Below are 23085 nucleotides of genomic sequence, written 5' to 3' on the forward strand. Positions count from 1 at the left end.
TTGCTTCTGGCATGCTCTTCTACATTCCTATTTCCACCAATGTTGGTCACTGGCTTGATAGCAATGGGAGTGTGAGGGGTATCCTGGACCATGAGTTTACAGATTGTCCTCTCCTGCTGATGGTGCATCATGGATGCCCAGTTTTAAACGGCTATTTCTGTGCTGAATCTACATCAATTATTTAGATGAAGGAATTGCGTGTAATATCTCCAAGTTTGCAGATAACATAAGCTGGGTGACGGTGTGAGCTGTGAGGAGGACGCTAAGAGGCTGCAGGGTGACTTGGACAGGTTAGGTGAGTGGGCAAATGCATGGCAGATGCAGTATAATATGGATAAATGTGAGGTTATCCACTTTGATGGCAAAAGCATGAAGGCAGAATATTATCTGAATGGCGGCAGATTAGGAAAAGGGGAGGTGCAACGAGACCTGGGTGTCATGAGACATCAGTCATTGAAAGTTGGCATGTAGGTACAGCAGACGGTGAAGAAGGCAAATGGCATGTTGGCCTTCATAGGTAGGGGATTTGAATATAGGAGCAGGGAGGTCTTACTGCAGTTGTACAGGGCCTTGGTAAAGCCTCACCTGGAATATTGTGTGCAGTTTTGGTCTCCGAATCTGAGGAAGGACATTCTTGCTATTGAGGGAGTGCAGCGAAGGTTCACCAGACTGATTCCCGGGATGGTATGATTGACATATGAGGAGAGGCTGGATCGACTGGTCCTGTATTCACTGGTGTTCAGAAGGATGAGAGGGGATCTCATACAAACATATACAATTCTGACGGGACGGGACAGGTCAGATGCAGAAAGAATGTTCCTGATGTTGGGAAAGTCAAGAACCAGTGGACACAGTCTAAGGATAAGGGGTAGGCCATTCAGGACTGAGATGAGGAGAAACGTCTTCACTCAGAGAGTTGTTAACCTGTGGAATTCTCTTCCGCAGAAAGTTGTTGATGCCAGTTCATTGGATATACTCAAGAGGGACTTAGATATGGTCCTTACGGTTAAAGGGATCAAGGGGTATGGAGAGAAAGCAGGAAAGGGGTACTGAGTGAATGATGAGCCATGACCTTATTGAATGGTGGTGCAGGCTCGAAGGACCGAATGCCTACACCTGCACCTATTTTCTGTGTTTCTATGTCTCTATCCCATTGATCACAGTGGTAGTGCCACACAGCACAATGGAGGGTGTTATTAGTGTGAAGACAGATCTTTGTCCCCACATTGACTGTGTTGTGGTCACTGCTACCAATAATGTCTGTGAGAGGTAGATTGGGGAGGACGAGTTCAAGTCTGTTTCCCTGGTGTTGGTTCTCTCACCATTTGCCACATGCCCAGTCTGGCAGCTTTGTCCTTCACGACTCGGCTGGCTCTGTCAGTAGTGGATCTACTGAGCCACTCTTGGTGATAGACATTGAAATCTCCAATTCAGGGTACATTCTCTGACGTTGCGACTCTCAATGCTCCTTCCAAGTGTTGTTCAACATGGAGGGGAACTGATTCCTCTACTGAGTGCGGGCGATATCTGGTAAACAGCATGTGCTTTCCCTCTACTAAATGTTTGACCTAATTCCACAAGAACTCATATGATCTGGAATCAATGCTAGTGTCATGTATTCAACCAGCATTGTCACCCATGTATAATCTGAACTAAGTTGTACACTGTGAGAACACTGACCACTAGGGGGTGAACTTGTGATAGACACTCCTAACCTGGACCTTCAAGTATAAAAGGGGAAGCTCCACCCACCTTCATCACTTGAGTGCTAAGGAATAAAGGACAGGTCACAGACTGACCTTCTCTCAAGCATGGGCCTCGTGTGCATTTATACTGTGTAGTAAGGACGTATCAATGGCGACGAGGATGGGATTTAAACCACGCGAGCATGGCCACTAGCAGAACAGACGAGAGGTACTGTGTTAAGGAATGGTTGGGACAGAGATTCAACATTGTTAAAGCAGCACACAGTTCTCCAGGCAACAGGGGCAGTCAGGGATGATCGACTGGCAAGGGACCTTTTGTTTCATTACAGATTACGATGCTGAAGAACACCTCCACAACCTGGAGGAGGTGCTACACAGACTGGACCGGGTCGGTCTGCGACTGAAAAAGGCGAAGTGCGTCTTCCTAGTTCCACAGGTAGAATTCCTGGGGATGAGGGTAGCAGCAGACGGGATCAGCCCGACTGCGTCCAAGACGGAAGCGATCCAGAGAGCACCCAGACCCCGTAACAGGACGGAGCTGCGTTCGTTCCTGGGACTCCTGAACTATTTTGGTAACTTTCTTCCCAAATTGAGCACGCTGCTAGAGCTGCTACACGTGCTCCTACGCAAAGGTCGCGAATGGGTCTGGGGGGACAGCCAGGAAAGGGCTTTTAATAGAGCATGCAATTTGTTATGTTCCAACACTCTGTTAATGCTATATGACCCATGTAAGAAGCTTGTGTTAACGTGCGATGCGTCGTCCTATGGTGTCGCTGTGTGTTGCAGCATGTCAATGTCAAGGGTCAGTTACAGCCAGTAGCTTATGCCTCCAGGAGTCTGTCCCATGCAGAAAGGGGCTACGAGATGGTAGAAAAGGAGGCGTTCACATGTGTATATGCGGTAAAGAAAAGGCACCAGTACCTGTTGGGCAGGAAATTTGAGCTGGAGACAGATCACAAACCCCTAACGTCCCTTTTGGCCGACAACAAGGCCATAAATGCAAACGCATCGGCCCGCATACAGAGGTGGGCACTCACGTTTGCCGCCTATGACTACAATTCGGCACAGACCGGGCACCGAAAACTGCGCCGATGCACACAGCATGCTCCCACTAGCCACCACTGAGGGGGCTACCAAGCATGGTGCTGAGATGGTCATGGCTGTTGAAGCTTTCGGAAGCGAAGGCTCACCCGTGACAGCCCGTCAGATTAAAGTCTGGACAAATAGAGACCCGCTATTGTCTCTAGTCAAGAAATGTGTCCTGAATGGGGACTGGGCAGCCACGTACAGGGCATGCCCTGAGAAATTTAAACCATTTCACAGGCGCAAGAATGAACTCTCGATTCAGGCCGATTGCCTACTGTGGGGAAACCGCGTAGTCATGCCCCAGTTGGGCAGAGAGGTGTTCATCAGAGAACTCCACAATGGGCACCCGGGCATTGTCACGATGAAGGCAATTGCCAGGTCACACGTTTGGTGGCCAGGGATAGACGCAGATCAGGAACATTGTGTTCGCAGGTGCAACACGTGTGCCCAGCTGGGCCATGCGCCCAGGGAAGCCCCCCTTAGCCCCTGGCCATGGCCCGCCAAGCCTTGGTCACGCATCCATGTGGACTGCGCAGGTCCTTTCATGGGAAAAATGTTTTTGGTTGTAGTAGACGCCTACTCCAAATGGATCGAGTGTGACATTTTAAATTCAAGCACATCCTCTGCCACGGTAGAAAGTTTACGGGCAATGTTTGCCGCCCACGGTCTACTGGACATCTTGGTCAGCGACAATGTCCCGTGCTTCACAAGCACTGAATTCCAGGACTTCATGGCACTAAATATATTCAAAAAGGAGTTAGATGAAGCCCTTACTACTCGGGGAATCAAGGGGTATGGTGAGAAAGCAGGAATGGAGCACTGAAGTTGCATGTTCAGCCATGAACTCATTGAATGGCGGTGTAGGCTAGAAGGGCCGAATGGCCTAATCCTGCACCTATTTTCTATGTTTCTATGTTTCTAATTGAATTAACCATGTTAGAACGGCACCGTTCAAGCCGGCCTAAAATGGCCAGGCAGAACGAGCAGTGCAGATAATCAAACAGGGGATGCTCAGAATCCAAGGGGGTTCCCTACAAACCCGCTTATCATGCTTCCTGTTGGCCTACAGATCCCGACCAGACTCGCTCACAGGGGTTCCACCCGCAGAGCTATGAATGAAAAGGTCGCTCAAAACCAGGTTATCCCTTATACACCCCACCGTGAAAGAAATTGTCGAGAGCAGGCGCCAGTCACAATATCACTACCATGACAGTAATGCGAGGGCGCGATGTATTGTTGCAAATGACCCTGTTTTTGTCCTCAACTACGCTGCAGGGCCCAAATGGCTCGCAGGCACTGTGTTTGCCAAAGAGGGAAATAGGATTCTGGTCGTTAAACTTACCAATGGACAAATCTGCCGCAAACATGTGAATCAAACAAAAAGAAGGTTCAGCAACCCCATAGATGAAGCAGAGGACGAACACGATATAGAGTTCACTCCACGACAGGTGACCGAACACCGGAACCAAAGGGAGGAGAGCCCAGTCACTGTGGGCAGTCCGGACAGGCCTGAGGCACCACAAACAGCAGACACTCAGGCCAGCGCCCAACAACCGGAGCCCCAACTCAGGCGCTCTGCAAGGGAGCGTAAACGACCAGAGTGACTCAACCTGTGAGCCCATTAAGACTTTGGGGGGGGAGGTGATGTCATGTATTCAACTGTCACTGTAACTCATGTATAAACTGACCTAAGTTGTACACCGTGAGAACACTGACCACTAGGTGGGAGACACTCCTAACCTGGACCTTCAGGTATAAAAGGTGAAGCTCCACCCTCCTTCATCATTTGAGTGCTGGGTAATAAAGGGCAGGTCACAGACTGACCTTCTCTCAAGCATGGGCCTCGTGTGCATTTATACTGTGTAGTAAGGACGTATTAGTTCGGAATCTCAGAGCCAATCCTTTCCGACTGTACACAAATGTGCCCCAACTCCACTGGGGCTGTGCTGCTGGTGGAAGTGGACCTACACTGGGATGGTGTTGGGAGAATCCAGAATGTTGACTGCTAGGGATGGATGGATCTCCGAATAAGATTATGATTATGCAGGACTTCAATGTTTCGAGAGCATTTCATGGCGTATTGTATATTTACAGAGTACTTATCTCAATGGTTAATATTTAAGCAATTTCCGATGATTCCTTGGGATCAAACCTTTGCTTCTTTTATTATTCCTCCCCTCGATAAAGGAGATGCTTGACTGGGTAAGGTCATTCTTTACAAATAACCTGTTGTTCCTGTTTTAGTGTCAGATAATATAGACCGGCCCGGGAATGAAATTCCTGGACTGAAGTTGAAGGACTGTAATCTAGAGGGCCTAGGAATGGAATTCCTGGATTGAGGCTGGAGCTGTGTCACGTACGCGAGTCCCAGTGATCCATTACAGCGATCATCGCTCAGATACTGCCGTTTGGGAACATTTATTGATTGGGAATGTTTTGACCCTGTACACCTGGGATCCAATGCATCAGAGAACAAGATTGCTGCAATCCGTCTTTTCTTATTTTATCCCTCCTTTGTTTCTGTCACTTTCTCATCTTTTGTTCTCAGTTTTAATTCAAAACAGGAATATAAACGATGTTATCTTTGTCCTCGGTATCTTATGCGTGGGTAACAAAATCGCACATTATCTCACTTTTAATTTAAAACTGTGTACAATACGGTGAGCTGGATTAAGTTGCAGTGAAGTATTGTGATGACAATGGTTCAATGAGTTTGTTTGTTCAATGTTTGTGATTAATGTCAGTTACAGTGATGCCTAATGATGTCATCGGGGATTTCCCTCTGCTCGATGTAAGGAGCGCCCTTCAATGTTTCACCTCACACAATCAGCAGATCTCCTCCAGCACAGATACCAGAAGTGAGTCACAGAAGGGAAGTCATGGTTGTGTCTCTCATCCCACCACCGCCTCCCATGACTGATGAATATCTAGCCATTGTTGCTGGATTGCGTCTAGAAGAAAAGATAAGAAATTTATTGTTCGACATACAACGTATTTACTATCCTCTACTGGCTGCTTTTGGTGTTCCGAGTAAGTATCTATGTTCAGTTAATAAATATATAAACTATGTTACACTGTAATATCATTCTTGCTAGATACCAGGGGATGAACCGTTATTAATGGTATTCTGGCTTTCAAATTGCTGCATTTTGTTTACGCAGATGTTGTAGTTTAATAATACTGGCACATCCTCACTGCTGTTAGTGTATCTGGTACCTCGCTGTTATTGTATCTGGTACATCGCTGTTAGTGTCACTGGTACCTCGCTGTTCGTGTCCCTGGTACCTCGTGTTAGTGTATCTGGTACCTCGCTGTTAGTGTATCTGGTACCTCACTGTTAGTGTATCTGGTACCTCGCTGTTAGTGTATCTGGTACCTCACTGTTAGTGTATCTGGTACCTCTCTGTTAGTGTATCTGGTACCTCGCTGTTAGTGTATCTGGTACATCGCTGTTAGTGTCACTGGTACCTCGCTGTTAGTGTCCCTGGTACCTCGCTGTTAGTGTATCTGGTACCTCGCTGTTAGTGTATCTGGTACCTCACTGTTAGTGTATCTGGTACCTCGCTGTTAGTGTATCTGGTACCTCGCTGTTGGTGTATCTGGTACCTCGCTGTTAGTGTATCTGGTCACTCACTGTTAGTGTATATGGTACCTCACTGTTAGTGTCCCTGGTACCTCACTGTTAGTGTATCTGGTACCTCGCTGTTAGTGTATCTGGTACCTCGCTGTTAGTGTATCTGGTACCTCACTGTTAGTGTATCTGGTACCTCACTGTTAGTGTATCTGGTACCTCGCTGTTAGTGTATCTGGTACCTCACTGTTAGTGTATCTGGTACCTCACTGTTAGTGTATCTGGTACCTCGCTGTTAGTGTATCTGGTACCTCTCTGTTAGTGTATCTGGTACCTCACTGTTAGTGTATCTGGTACCTCACTGTTAGTGTTTCTGGTACCTCACTGTTAGTGTATCTGGTACCTCGCTGTTAGTGTATCTGGTAACTCACTGTTAGTGTATCTGGTACCTCACTGTTAGTGTATCTGGTACCTCGCTGTTAGTGTATCTGGTACCTCGCTGTTAGTGTATCTGGTACCTCACTGTTAGTGTTTCTGGTACCTCACTGTTAGTGTATCTGGTACCTCACTGTTAGTGTATCTTGTGCCTCGCTGTTAGTGTATCTGGTACCTCACTGTTAGTGTATCTGGTACCTCACTGTTAGTGTATCTGGTACCTCACTGTTAGTGTATCTGGTACCTCGCTGTTAGTATATCGGATACCTCACTGTTCGTGTCCCTGGTACCTCACTGTTAGTGTATCTGGTACCTCACTGTTAGTGTATCTGGTATCTCGCTGTTAGTGTATCTGGTACCTCGCTGTTAATGTATCTGGTACCTCGCTGTTAGTGTCCCTGGTACCTCGCTGTTAGTGTCGCTGGTATCTCGCTGTTAGTGTCCCTGGGTTCTCGCTGTTAGTGTATCTGGTACCTCACTGTTAGTGCATCTGGTACCTCACTGTTAGTGTATCTGGTACCTCGCTGTTAGTGTATCTGGTACCTCACTGTTAATGTATCTGGTACCTCGCTGTTATTGTATCTCGTACCTCGCTGTTATTGTATCTGGTACCTCGCTGTTAATGTATCTGATACCTCACTGTTAGTGTCCCTGGTACCTCGCTGTTAGTGTCCCTGGGATCTCGCTGTTAATGTATCTGGTACCTCACTGTTAGTTTATCTGGTACCTCGCAGTTAGTGTATCTGGTACCTCACTGTCAGTGTATCTGGTACCTCGCTGTTAGTGTATCTGGTACCTCGCTGTTAGTGTATCTGGTACCTCGCTGTTAGTGTATCTGGTCCCTCACTGTTAGTGTATCTGGTACCTCACTGTTAGTGTACCTGGTACCTCACTGTTAGTGTATCTGGTACCTCGCTGTTAGTGTATCTGGTACCTCACTGTTAGTGTACCTGGTACCTCACTGTTAGTGTATCTGGTACCTCGCTGTTAGTTTATCTGGTACCTCGCTGTTAGTGTATCTGGTACCTCACTGTTAGTGTATCTGGTACCTCACTGTTAGTGTACCTGGTACATCACTGTTAGTGTATCTGGTACCTCGCTGTTAGTGTATCTGGTACCTCGCTGTTAGTGTATCTGGTACCTCACTGTTAGTGTATCTGGTACCTCACTGTTAGTGTACCTGGTACATCACTGTTAGTGTATCTGGTACCTCACTGTTAGTGTATCTGGTACCTCACTGTTAGTGTATCTGGTACCTCGCTGTTAGTGTATCGGGTACCTCACTACTGTCCATCACCGTGCTGTCGGCTATTGATTATGTAAATGATATTGGTCCATCAAGATTCAAATGTTCTATATTGAACTCAAGCAAAGATATTGGAAGAGACACTTTATTTCCTGAATTTCAGAATCCTCACTACACTGCACATTTGGATCAGATCAGAAGCAGATTTTCTGCGTTTCGGGAACTTGTCACCAAATGACGACAGGTGATTGACCTGAAACAGTCACTGTGTTTCTCTCTCCTCAGATGCTGCCTGACCTGTTGATTATATCTCGGTTTTTCTATTTTTATTTCAGACGTTCATCATCCACAGTATTTTACTGTTGTGTTCACCGAATGCTCGCCATGTTGACTTACACACAGTGCGAAGAACAATTCCTGACAGATCATACACACCTTCTTAAATCACTGAAATATCTCCTATTTTCTATGTTTCTCCTATTTTCTATATTTCTATAAAGGTTATCCAGGGGTATGAGGGAAAAGCGGGGTATGGTGTTGAGATAGAGGATCAGCCTTGATCATATTGAATGAGTCGAACGGCCGAATGGCCTACTCCTGGTCCTATTTTCTATGTTTCTATGTTTCGAATCATTCAGTTCCAGCCAGTGCCTCATTTTCCACATTCTCCAGTTCTGCATTACTGCCACTGCTTCTGATGGTTGGAACAGATTTATCAGGGTCATTTTCATTCTCACTAAATGCTCATGCAGTCAGATTTCCAGAAATTTATTTGCAATCTTTGTTTTGAGTTTACAATTGACTCTCATGTATGTCTGCCACAGCTCAGTGGGTCTCTCAGTGAGAATCGGAGTAATTCTCTGTTGTACCCTGCTTTCATTCAGCATAAAGAATGTCAGCTGATTGTAACTGAAGTATTAATGATCAAACAATCCTTTGATATTTTTACATCTAATATACTATGCACAAGTTGGAAACCAACATGTGAAAGAAAACAAGAATAACTCATATCTATTTGTGTTCAGATACTTTACAGAAACATTGGGCAACACTTTACCTGTGGAATAAGTCGTCTGATTTTGATGCTAAAACAAAGCATTTAGTTGGACATTCCCTGGTCAATGATAACCATATTTTTTATTCAGAGTCCATTCTTTGCCATGTTATTCGGAAATTCTTACTTTCAATGAGCGACAATTTCAACAAAAAGGTGTTAAGCTCATTGTTCAATAAACTTCCTGCAGCCCAGTTATCTTTCTAACTGCTGTACATTTGTATTTAATAACCGAACATCGTCATATTAGCTTCATACATTTTAAGTAGAACCACCTGTAATTATTGCATGCCAAAATTGCAGTCGATGTTTATTTCTGTTACACTCACTTTCAGTTCTAATTAGAATCCATATCCTCAGCAGGAGCAAGAATACAATGAGGGTCTCCCTCCCTCTCCCCCCATCACCGCCCCTCCCACCAACACAGCGACACAGAAGCGAATCCCACTGCTCTCGGTGCTGACTGATCCCAGGACACGAAGGCTTCCTGAGAGGTGCTTTACCCATGTGTCCCTGTTACCTTGGGCAGTGTTGTTGTCTGCTGAGCTAAAGGTAGATCTATCATTTAATATCTCATTGATCAAACATCTGTTCATTTCATGTTGTCTTTATCCCCATTTCATTTATTGATTCCTTATTATTTTTGCAATAAACCCTGCATTCATTTCCTCAGGTAAAAGAATTAGATTATATCATTTCATGTCACTAATGATTTGCAGATTGCAGACCAAATCCCATAAATCTTCTGCTCTTGCTCCCAGCCTGATGTTTAATTTAACTGGTTATTTCCTTTCCTCACAGTGAACTTAGTGACGATAGTGATCCTGTCCCGGGGAAAGTGCGGACTCTCCAAATGTGTCACTCGTTACCTGGTGGCCATGGCAACAGCGGATCTACTGGTGGTGATCCTGGATCTGATACTGAGGCACATTCCGATTCGTTATGAGGAACAGTTTATTTTCGTGCAGTCCATCCCCATGTGTAATATCCACGCCGTCCTGCTCTATGCAGCCACAGACTGTTCTGTCTGGTTTACCGTCACTTTCACCTTCGATCGATTTGTGGCCATTTGTTGCCAGAAGCTGAAAACTAAATATAGCACCGAGAGAACGGCGGCTGTGGTTCTGGGAACAGTGACTGTGCTGAGCTGTTTAAAGAACATACCCTGGTATTTTATGTTCAGAAGTTTGTATGTGCTTGGTAACAACCCCTGGTTTTGTGATCTGTATTACACTAATTATGCATCACTGGGCTGGACAGTATTCGAAATACTTCATTACATTCTAACCCCGTGTGTCCCATTTATTCTGATCCTGCTGCTCAATGCTCTCACCGTCAGATACATTTTAATGGCCAGCAGAGCTCGCAGGAGACTCCGGGGTCACAACAGTGGGGAGAGTCCCAGAGACCCCGAGATGGAGAGTCGCAGGAAATCCATGATTTTATTGTTTGTTATCTCGGGGAATTTCATCCTGTTATGGGCAATGTATATGGTGGTTCTTGTGGCAAACCGGATATTATATATTGGACATTTTGTCGATATATCTTTCTTTGTAACTGAACTGGGATTCATGCTGCAGCAGCTGAGTTGCTGTACAAACACTGGTATTTACGCCGTGACAGAGACTAAGTTCCGGGAGCAGTGGAAGAATGTGCTGAAATATCCCTTTGTTGTAATTGTAAAATGCATTAAACGATAAGAAGCAGCAGAGACTTTACAGCCTCAGAACTCAATGCCGCCAGATAATGGGGGGGAAATCCCGGTTGGGGGCTTGCTTCGGACAAATGCCTCCGACCGGAACATATTTTACATAAACCTTCGATTCCCATCCGAGACCTTCATTCCATGTGTAGTGTAAGGGAAATGGTCTTCCCCATACGTACAAAAAGCTGGAGTCACATGCGCCTGAAGCACCAATCACGCTGCAGTATTCTCAGTGATAATAATGGCAACTCGCTTTTTCAGAGTCCCCATTATTATCAATGTGAATAAACACCTCAATATTGAAAAGCACATAATAAATTAAAAAACACATCACATATTTAAAATTAATTGAAATTAAAGTCAATTAAATGTTTTGTTAAAAAAATATTTTGGAATTTTTTGAACATGTTTCAATAAGGTTTAAAATAAATGATCCTTGGTGGAAAGGGTTTTTACTGCAAAGATATGTATTTAAGTTTATTTTTGATATGTTTTAGAACTCTTACACTGGTAAAAGTAATATATCGACCTGCTTTTACCTGGTTTAAGAGTTTGAAGGACATTCTCTGGGCATGATTTGGGCAAATGACCCAATCTCACCCACACAAATGGACTTCTCCCCGGGATGTGGAGAATCCATATGGAGAAATCTTTGACAGATCGGAAAAGCCGGTTTCCGGGGTATGCACACTTGGGCCTGACCTGGTGAGGCCGGAATTTAAGGTCCATTGTGTCCGACCCACTCTCCCTCATGGTGAATATTATCACACTCACTCACACACTGTCTACACAGGGCTCCCTGGGCGGGGAGTGACAATCTGTCAGGATCCTCTGGAAGGTCAGCAGTGACCTGCAAAAGGATGGCACCCACTAAAGTAGCTGGTCTCCCGCCTGTACTAAGGTGGCGACATCCGTTGCCGAGACAATGGGGTAGTGTTCCTCAGGACCCCTCCCTGCCTCACATATGGATGTCCTCACTCGCGCTCGGCACAGCATATACAGCTCTGGTACCCAGCACAAAGCTGGCGGCAGGATATATTGCCATTGGCTGGTTGATGTCAGACACCTTCCCCTTCCCAGAATTGAGGCCAGGTGAGTTACAGGAGAGTCGAGGGCAGCAGCAGATAGAGGTTTGTTCACCAAAGCAGTGAGTGAGTGGCTAAGGGGAGCCACTCGGCCCGGCCCTGCACCAATCCCCACAACCCAGCATGGTAAGGAGGAGGTACAACACCAGGTACGATGGCAGCTCCTGTCGTCCAGGCTTTACATCAGTGCCTGAATCTGACTGCAAGAGACCTACGTTTGTCTTCACTAATTGTTTTCTCTTCACATATCTATGGAAGCTTTTGCAGTAAATAGGAGCACGATTAGTCCATTGAGCCAGTCGAGCCTGCTCTGCCATGCAAGATCGTGGCAGATGGAGGCTTGTAATACATGCACCGAAAGAATCCTGGGCGATTTTAACCTACATATTGATTGGACCCGAGGAAGAGTTCATAGAGTGTATCCTGGATGGTTTCCTTGAACAGCATATTGCGGAACCAACCAGCGAGCAGGCTATCTTAGATCTGGTACAGTGAAATGAATGAACATAACATGGTTCAATTTGAAATTCTGTTGGGCGGTGAGTAAGTTAGTTCCAAAACCAGTGTCCTTAGCTTAAATTATTGAGAAAACAAAGGTATGAGGACAGAGTTGGCTAAAGTGGACTGGGAAAATAGATTAAAGTACGGGACGGTTGATGATCAATGGCAGACATTTAAGGAGATATTTCTTAACTCGCAACTAAAATATATCCCAATGAGCTGGAAAGACTGTAAGAGAAGGGATAACCATCCGTGCCTAACTGAGGAAATAGGGATGGCATCACATTGAAAACAAGGGCCTGCAATGGGCCAAGATCAGTGGGAGACCAGAGGATTGGGAAACTTTTAAAAGCCAGCAAAGAACAAATACAAAATTGACAAAGAGAGGGAAGATAGAGTATGAAAGTAAACAAACACAAAATATAAAAACACAGTAAGAGTTTCTACAGGTGCAAAACAAGGAAAAGAGTGGCTAAAGTAAATGTTCCTCCCCTGGAGGTTTAGACTGGGGAATGGTAGAGACGTTCAACAAATATATTGTATCCGTCTTCACTGTAGAAACCACTGAAACATCCCAACAGTGGATAAGCAAGGGGCTATAGGGAGGTTGGAACTTCATACAATCACTATCGCTAATGAAGTAGTAATCAGTAAAATAATGGGACTAAAGGCGTACAAGTCCCCTGTGTCATGTATTTAACCATCTTGTAATGATTTGGTCATGTAACTGTAACTCATGCACACTGTACCTGTACCCTAGAAATGCACATCCTGACCACAGGGGGTCAACTTGCGGGTGACACTCCTCACCTGGGTTTCCAGGTATAAAAGGGCAGGTCCCACCCAGGGTCAGCACTCCTTGGTCCTGGCAATAAAGGTGAAGGTCACAGAGTGACCATGTCTGATATATCCATGCCTCGTGTGAGTTTGTAATAAGGTGCAGGGACACTACATTTTGCGGTAAGAAACGGGAATCACCGAACCACGAGGATGGCCACCGGTGGCACAGAGGAACGTTACTGTGTAAGTGAGGACTGGGACGACTTCGTGCAAAGACACCAGCAGAACTTTGTCACAAAGGATTGGCTGGAAGAGGCAGCGGCTGACAAGCGGAGGGCGCATCTACTGACCAGCTGTGGTCCACAGACGTATGCGCTGATGAAAGACCTGCTCGCATCCCAAAAGCCGGTGGACAAGTCCTTTCAAGAGCTCAGCCAACTGATCAGTGAGCATCTCAAGCCGGCAAGTAGTGTACACATGGCCCGGCACCGGTTCTACTCTCACCGGCGCCGGGAGGGACAAAACGTCTCGGACTTCGTGGCGGAACTGCGGTGTTTGGCCAGTCTCTGAAAGTTCTCTGATGCCTGCAGGGGGAGATATTAAGGGACGTTTGACATTGAGGGCATTAATCATGCCAGCATTTTCAAGAAGCTCATAGAGACCAAGGAATTGACTTTAGAAAGGGCGGCGTTGAAAGCTCAGACCTTTATGGCAGGGGAAGAGGAGACCAAGCTAATTTACGCACGCAGCACTGGTCCCAACGTGGTGATGGACCAGGGAGTTAACATGGTGAAAACTGCTCGGGACCCCGCAGGCAGGCAAGGGCATTTCGAAACCGTCCAGGCAGCAACAGGCTCTAGGTTGGGTCTGTAACAAGGACAATGGAGAGGGGATCGGCAATTCACGCCATCTCGAGGAACAATGCGTCCCGCGATGGGACCATTAACACCCACCATCAGAGTAGAAACAGCCAAATGGGCAATCAGAGGGGAATGCCGGGTAATAGTCCCTTTGTTAACCGCAATCTCAATCTCAGCTCATGCTGGAGGTGCGGGGGGTAGAAACACTGCGAGAAGCTGCAGGTTCCAGCAATATACCTGTAGGATTTGTAATGTCAGTGGACACTTGGCCAGGATGTGCCGAAAAGGCAGTAGCGAGGCTAATCTTCGAGACAGAGGAACCAGACGAGGGGTCTGCAATGCAGGATGATGCCTGGGGTAAAGCCATGGATGCTGAAGTTCAGCGGGTTCATTTGGCTGACGTCCACAGCTCATACACTAAAACGCCACCCATGATGATGAAAGTCTTACTGAATGGCATCCCGGTGCACATGGAGCTGGATACGGGAGTGAGCCAGTCACTCATGAGCGCTCAACAATTTAAGAGACTATGGCCACACAGAGCTAGCAAGCCCAAACTGGAACGCATTGAGACGCAGCTACGGACGTACACCAAAGAGATCATCCCAGTGCTGGACAGTGCAAACTTGGTGGTAACATATAATGGATTACAGAACCGGCTGCCACTCTGGATCTTTCCGGGAAATGGCCCCGCGCTTTTGGGGAGGAGTTGTCTAGCTGAGATGAATTGGAAATGGAGGGATGTGCACGCCATTTCATCCGTGGAGCGAAGTTCATGCTCACAGGTCCTGCAAAAATTCGGGACACTGATTCAACCCGGTGTCGGAACGTTCAAGGGCACTAAAGTAGTGATACACATCACTCCGGACGCCAGACCAGTGCACCACAAAGCCAGAGCGGTGCCGTATGTGATGCATAAAAATATTGATTGTGAATTGGACAGGCTGCTTAGAGAGGGCATCATTTCGGCCGTTGAATTCAGCGACTGGGCAAGTCCCATTGTTCTCGTCCTCAAAGCAGACGGCTCGGTCAGGATTTGTGGCGACGACAAAGCCACCATCAACCGAATGTCGCTGCAAGACCAATACCCGCTCCCAAGAGCGGAGGACCTTTTTGCCACGCTGGCAGGTGGTAAGCTGTTCACGAAGCTGGACCTCACTTCGGCCTACATGACTCAGGAACTGACTGAAGAATCCAAGCTTCTGACCACCATCACGACACTCAAGTGATTATTTGTCTACAACAGGTGTCCGTTTGTCATTCGTTCGGCAGCAGCTATCTTTCACAGAAACATGGAAAGTTTGCTCAAGTCCATCCCTGGAACGGTCGTGTTCCAAGACGAGATTCCCATAACGGGTCGAGACACCGAGGAACACCTCGGCAACCTGGAGGAGGTACATCGCCGATTGGATCAGGTAGGCCTGCTGCTGAAAAATGCCAAGAGTGTGTTTTTGACCACAGAGGTCGAGTTTTTGGGCAGGAGGGTTGCTGTACACGGGATCAGGCCCACTGTATCAAAAACTGAGGTGATTCGCCGGGCGCCCAGGCCTGGAAACACGTCGGAGTTGTGATCATTCCTGGGACTTTTGAACTATTTTGTGAACTTTCTGCCGAACTTAAGAATGTTGTTGGAGCCGTTACACATGTTCCTGCGTAAAGGTTTTGAATGGTTTTGGGGGGACTGTCAAGAACGGGCTTTCAATAAGACGAGGAACATGCTGTGTTCCAACAAACTGTTGACTTTGTATGACGCCTGTTAAAAACTGGTTTTAACATGCGATGCATCATCCTACGGGGTTTGAGTGTGTGTTGCAGCAGGGTAACGATGACGGCCGACTCCAACCGGTGGCTTACACCTCCAGGTCACTCTCCCAGGCAGAGCGTGGATACAGCGCGGTCGAGAAGGAGGCACTCGCGTGTGTTTACGGTGTGAAAAAGATGCACCAGTACATCTTCGGTAGACGGTTCGAGCTAGAGACGGACCACAAGCCGTTAACATCCTTGTTGTCAGACAGCAAGGCTGTCAATGTTAATGCACCAGCTCACATACAGCGCTGGACCCTGACACTGGCTGCGTATGACTACACCATACGGCACCGGCCAGGCACCGAAAATTGCACTGACTCACTCAGCAGGCTCCCACTGGCCACCACTGAGGGGGCGTTGCAGCAGAGCTCCGAGATGGTCATGGCCGTTGAGGCTTTTGACACTGCGGGCTCCCCCATCACAGCCCGCCAAATCAAACTCTGGACCAACAGGGATCCCCTCCTATCCATGATAAAGAAATGTGTCCTGACTGGGGATTGGGTGCCCGCACACAGGGCATTCCCCGAGGAGGTCAGATTGTTTCAGAGACGGATGGATGAACTCTCCGTCCAAGCCGACTGCCTGCTATGTGGCAGCTGGGTAGTCATGCCCCAGAAAGGAAGGGAAGCATTCATCAGGGAACTCCACAGCGAGCACACTGGCATCGTGTTAATGAAGGCCATTGCCCGGTCACATGTATGGTGGCCAGGGATTGACTCAGACCTGGAACACTGGGTTCACAGGTGCACGACGTGTGCCCAGCTGGGCAATGCCCCCAGGGAGGCCCCACTCAGCCCGTGGCCCTGGCCCACCAGGCCATGGTCACGTATTCACATAGACTATGTGGGCCCGTTCATGGTGAAAATGTTCCTGATCGTTGTCGATGCATAATCGAAGTGGATCGAGTGCATCATTTTGAACTCATGCACGACATCCATCACCGTGGAGAGTCTGCGTATGGTTTTCGCGACCCACGATTTGCCGGACATCCTGGTCAGCGATAATGGCCCATATTTTACCAGCCATGAATTCCAGGAGTTTATGTCGGGCAATGGTATCAAGCACGTCCGGACAGCGCCGTTCAAGCCGGCTTCCAATGGCCAGGCGGAACGGATGGTCCAAGTCATAAAACAGGGCATGCTACTAATCCAAGGTCCCACCCTTCAGTACCAACAATCGCGCTTCCTGCTGGCCTACAGGTCCCGGCCGCACTCGCTCACGGGAGTCCCGCCAGCGGAACTCCTCATGAAACGCACGCTCAAGTCGCAGCTGTCCCTCATTCACCCAGCCCTGGCAGACATTGTTGAGGGCAAGCGCCAGTCCCAAACCGAGCTCCATGATCGAGGCTCAAGGGGGAGGTGCATAGAAATATTTGTTCTTCACCATGCTTTGGGACCCAAGTGGCTTGAGGGCACCGTAATTGACAAAGAAGGAAATAGAGTCATGGTGGTCAGACTAAACAATGGACAGATATGCCACAAACACTTGGACCAAGTAAAGACAAGGTTCAGTGCAGACACGGAGGAACCTGAAGAAGAGCATGATGAGATAGCACCCACACCACTGCTAGCGCACGAGCAACAAAGACAGCCCTCAGCATGCACAGTCCCTGCAGTTAGCCCGCACAGGCCGGAATCACCTCAAGTGACAGAGATACGTGCTGAGGCTCAGCCACCAGAGTCACAACTGCAGCGTTACACGAGAGAGCGCAGACCACCCGATAGACTTAACCTCTGAAACTAAAAGACTTAAGGGGGAAGGTGATGTAATGTATTTAACCACCTTGCAATGACTATAAGTATGTAACTGTAACTCATGTACACTGTACCTGTACCCTAGAAATGCACACCCTGACCACAGGGGGTGAACTTGCGGGAGATACTCCTCACCTGGATTTCCAGGTATAAAAGGGGAGGTCCCACCCAGGGTCAGCACTGCTTGGTCCTGGGAATAAAGTGAAGGTCACAGAGTGACCGTGTCTGATATATCCATGCCATGTGTGAGTTTGTAGTAAGGTGCAGAGACACTACACCCTGGACCTGACAGCTACATCTTCGGAGAAGTAGCGGCAGCAACAGTGGATGCTTTGGTTGTAATCGACCAAAATTCCCTGGATTCTGAGGCGGTCGCAGTGGATTGCAAAACCGCAAATGTAACGCCCCTATTTAAAAAAGGATGCAGAACAAAAGCATTAATCATGCTCCCTATATTCAAATCTAAATTGTTGATATATACCGCAAAAAGCAAGGGACCCAGTACTGAGCCCTGCAGAACCCCACTGGAAACATCCTTCCAGTCACAAAAACATCCATCAATCATTACCCTTTCCTTCCTACCTCCAAGCCAATTTTGTAGCCAACTTGCAATTATAAATTCACCTGACTCCGACCGCAAGGGACCTACGTTTGTCTTCACTAATCTTTTTCTCTTCACATATCTATAGAAGCTTTTGCAGTCAGATTTTATGTTCCCGGCAAGGCTCTTCTCGTACTCTATTTTCATCCCTCTGAATTAAATCTTTTGTCCTCCTCTGCTAAGTCCTAAATTTCTCCCAGTCCTCCAGTTTGCTGCTTTTTCTGGCCAATTTATATGCCTCTTCCTTAGATTTTACACTGTCCTTAATTTCCCTTGTTAGCCATGGTTGAGCCACCTTGCCCGTTTTATTTTTACTCCAGACAGTGTTGTACAATTGCAGAAGTTCATCCATGTGACCTTGAAATGTTTGCTATTGTCTATCCACTGTCAACCCTTTAAGTGTAATTTGCCAGTCTATTCTAGCCGATTCACGCCTCAAACCATCGAAGTTACCTTTCTTTAAGTTCAGCACCCTAGTTTCAGAATTAACTGTGTCTATCTCCATCCTAAAAGGAATTTGACCATATTATGGTCACTATTCCCCAAGGGGTCTCGCACAACAAGATTGCTAATTAGTCCTTTTCATTACACATCACCCAGTCTAGGATGGCCAGCTCCTTGGTTGGTTCCTCGACTTAGTGGTCTAGAAAACCATCCCTAATACACTCCAGGAAATCCTTCTCCACCACATTGCTACCAGTTTGGTTAGCCCAATCAATATGTAGATTAAAGTCACCCATGATAACTGCTGAACCTTTATTGCATGCATCCCTAATTTCTTGCTTGATGCTGTCCCCAACCTTACTACTACTGTTTGTTGGTCTGTACACAACTCACACCAGAATTTTCTGCCCCTTGGTATGCCGCAGCTCCACATCATCCAAGCTAATGTCCTTCCTTACTATTGCATTAATTTCCTCCTTAACCAGCAATGCCATCCTGCCTCCTTTTCCTTTCTGTCTATCCTTCCTAAGTGTTGAATACCCCTGGATGTTGAGTTCCCAGCCTTGGTCACCCTGGAGCCACGTCTCTGTAATGCCAATTACATCATACCCGTTTACTGCTATCTGCGCAGTTAATTAATCTATTTTATTCCAAATACTCCTCATTTTTAGGCACAGAACCTTCAGGCTTGTCTTTGTAACACACTTTGCCCCTTTAGAGTTTTGCAGCAATGTGGCCCTTTTTGCTTTTTGCCTTGGGTTTCTCTATCCTCCACTTTTACTTTCCTTCTTTCTATCTTTTGCTTCTGCCCCCATTCTACTCTCCTCTGTCTCCCTGCACAGGTTCCCATACCCCTGCCATATTAGTTTAACTCCTCCCCAACAGCACGAGCAAACACTCCTCCAAGGACATTGGTTCCGGTCCTGCCCAGGTGCAGACTGTCTGGTTTGCACTGGTCCCACCTCCCCCAGAACCGGTTCCATTGTCCCAGGAATTTGAATCCCTCCATTCTGCACCACTCCTCAAGCCACGTATTCATCTGAGCTATCCTGCAATTCCTACTCTGACTAGCACGTGGCACTGGTAGCAATCCAAAGGAAGAAGTAATCTGGATACTGCTAGAGAGGAGGAGTGTAATATTCTGGAGGAAATAAATATACTGAGAGAGGAAGTATTAAATGGGTTTAGCAGGTTTTAAAGTAGATAATTCCCCAGGCCCGTATGAAATGCATCCCAGCAAATTAAAAGAGGAAATAGCCGAGACCTTGACCATCATTTTCCAGTCCTCTTTGGATCTGGGCAAGGTGCCGGAGGATTGGAGGACTGCTAATGTCGTACCCTTGTTTAATAAGGGACAAAAGGTATAGGCCAAGTGATTACAGGCCTGTCAGCCTAACGTCAGAGGTGGGAAAATGATTGGAAAAAATCCTAAAAGACAGGATAAATCTGCATTTGGATAGGCAAGGATTGATTCGGGACAGTCAGCAGGGATTTGTTAAGGGAAGATCCTGTTTGACTAACGTGATTGACTTTTTTGAGGCAGTAACCAAGAGGGTCGATGAGGGTAGTGTGTACGATGTAATATATATGGACTTTAGCAAGGCTTTTGATAAAGTCCCACATGGTAGACTGGTCATGAAGGTTAAAGCCCATGGGATACAGGGCAAAGTGGCAAGTTGGATCCGAAATTGGCTTAGAGGCAGGAAGCAAAGGGTAATGGTTGATGGATGCTTTTGTGACTGTAAGGATGTTTCCAGTGGGGTTCCGCAAGGCTCAGTGCTGGTTCCCTTGCGTTTTGTGGCATATATCAATGATTTAGATTTGAATATAGGGAGTAGGATTAAGAAGTTTGCAGACCATGCTAAAATTGGCTGTATGGTTGATAATGAAGAGGAGAGTCATGGGCTGCAGGAGCATATCAATCTACTGGTCAGGTGGGCAGAGCAGTGGCAAATGGAATTTAATTCAGAGAAGTGTGAGAAACGTGGAAACATCGAAATTAGTTGCAGGAGTAGGCCATTCGGCCCTTCGAGCCGACACCGCCTTCAATAAGATCATGGCTGATCATTTCCTCAGTACCCCATCCCTGCTTTCTCTCCATACCCCTTGCTCCCTTTGGCCGTAAGGGCCCCATCCAACTCCCTTTTGAATATATCGAACGAACTGACTTCACAACTTTCTGCGGTAGAGAATTCCACAGATTCACCACTCTCTGAGTGAAGAAGTTTCTCCTCATCTCGGTCCTAAATGGCTTACCCCTTATTCTTAGACTGTGACAACTGGTTCTGGAACTCCCCAGCAATGGGAACATTCTTCCTGCATCTAACCTGTCTAATCTCGTCAGAATTGTATATGTTTCTATGAGATCCCCTCTCAGTCTTCTAAACTCCAGTGGATACAAGCCCAATTGATCCAGCCTCTCCACACATGTCAGTTCTGCCATCCCAGGAATCAGTCTCATGAACCTTTGCTGTACTCGTTCAATAGGAAGAACATCCTTCCTCAGATCAGGAGACCAAAACTGAACACAATATTCCAGGTGTGGCCTCACCAATGTTCTGTGCAACTGCAGTCAGACCTCCCTGCTCCTATACACAAATCCTCGAACTATGAAGCCAACATGCCATTTGCCTTCTTCACCGCCTGCTGTACCTGCATGCCAACCTTCAGTGACTGATGAACCATGACACCCATGTCTCGTTGCACCTCCCCTTTTCCTAATCTCTCTCCATTCAGAAAATATTCTGTTTTCAAGTTTTTGCCCCCAAAGTGGATAACCTCACATTTATCCACATTATACTGCACCTGCCATGCATTTGCCCACTCCCCTAACCTGTCCAAGTCAACCTGCAGCCTCTTAGCACCCTCGTCACAGCTCACACCGCCACCGAGCTTAGTGTTATCTGCAATCTTGGAGATATTACACTCAATTCCTCCATCTAAATCATTGATGTATATTGTAAATAGCTGGGGTCCCAGCACTGAGCCCTGCGGCACCCCGCTAATCACTGCCTGCCATTCTGAAAAGGACCTGTTCATCCTGACTCTCTGCTTCCTGTCTGCCAACCAGTTCTCTATCCACGTCAGTACATTGTCCCCAATATCATGTGCTTTAATTTTGCACACTAATCTCTTGTGTAGGACATGTCAAAAGCCTTTTGAAAGACCAAATACACCACATCCACTGGTTCTCCCTTGTCCACTCTACTAGTTACATTCTCAAAAAATTCTAGAAGATTTGTCGAGCATGATTTCCCTTTCATAAATCCATGCTGACTTGGACCGATCCTATCACTGCTTTCCAAATGCGCTGCTATTTCATTTTTAATAATTGATACCAACATTTACCTCACCACCGATGTCAGGCTAACCAGTTTATAATTACCAATCTTCTCTGTCCCCCCAGTCCATAGGAACTAATCCAGAGTTAATAGAATGTTGGGAAATGAACACCAATGCACCTACTAATTCTAGGGCCACTTCCTTAAGTACTCTGGGATGCAGCCTGTCAGGCCCTGGGGAATTATCAGCCTTCAATCCCATCAATTTCCCGAACACAATTTCCTGGCTAATAAGGATTTCCTTCAGTTCCTCCTTTTCATTAGACCCTCGAACCCCTAGTATTTCCGGAACGTTATATGTCTTCCTTAGTGAAGACAGATCCAAAGTATTTGTTCAATTGGTCTGCCATTTTTTTGTTCCCCATTATAAATTCACCTGATTCTGATTGCAAAGAACCTATGTTGGTTTTCACTAATCTTTATCTCTTCACATATCTATAGAAGCTTTTGAAGTCAGTTTTTATGCTCCCTGCAAGCTTCCTCTCATACTCTATTTTCCCCCTCCTAATTAGACAATTTGTCCTCCTCTGCTGAATTCTAAATTTCTCCCAGTCCTCAGGTTTGCTGCTTTTTCTGGCCAATTTATAAACCTCTTCCTTGGAGATTAACACTATCCCTAATTTCCCTTGTTAGCCACGGTTGAGCTACCTTCCCTGTTTTATTTTTACTCCAGACAGGAATGTGCAATTGTTGAAGTTCATCCATGTACTCTATAAATGTCTGTCATTGCCTATCCACTGTCAACCCTTTAAGTATAATTTGCCAGTCTATCCAAGCAAATCATCGAAGTTACCTTTCCTTAAGTTCAGGACCCGAGTCTCTGAATTAGCTATGTCACTCTCCATCTTAATAAATAATTCTACCATATTATGATCACTCTTCCCCAAGAGGACTCGCACAACAAGATTGCTAATTAATCCTCTCTCATTACACATCACCCAGTCTAGGATGGCCAGCTCTCTCGTTGCTTCCTCGACATATTGTTCGAGAAAACCATCCCTAATACACTCCAGGAAATCCTCCTCCATCGCATTGATTCCAGTTTAGTTAGCTCAATCTATATGTAGATTAAAGTCGCATGATAACTGCTGTACCTTTATTGCATGCATC

Source organism: Pristiophorus japonicus, unplaced genomic scaffold, assembly GCF_044704955.1.
Source record: "Pristiophorus japonicus isolate sPriJap1 unplaced genomic scaffold, sPriJap1.hap1 HAP1_SCAFFOLD_37, whole genome shotgun sequence".
Classification (NCBI taxonomy): domain Eukaryota; kingdom Metazoa; phylum Chordata; class Chondrichthyes; family Pristiophoridae; genus Pristiophorus; species Pristiophorus japonicus.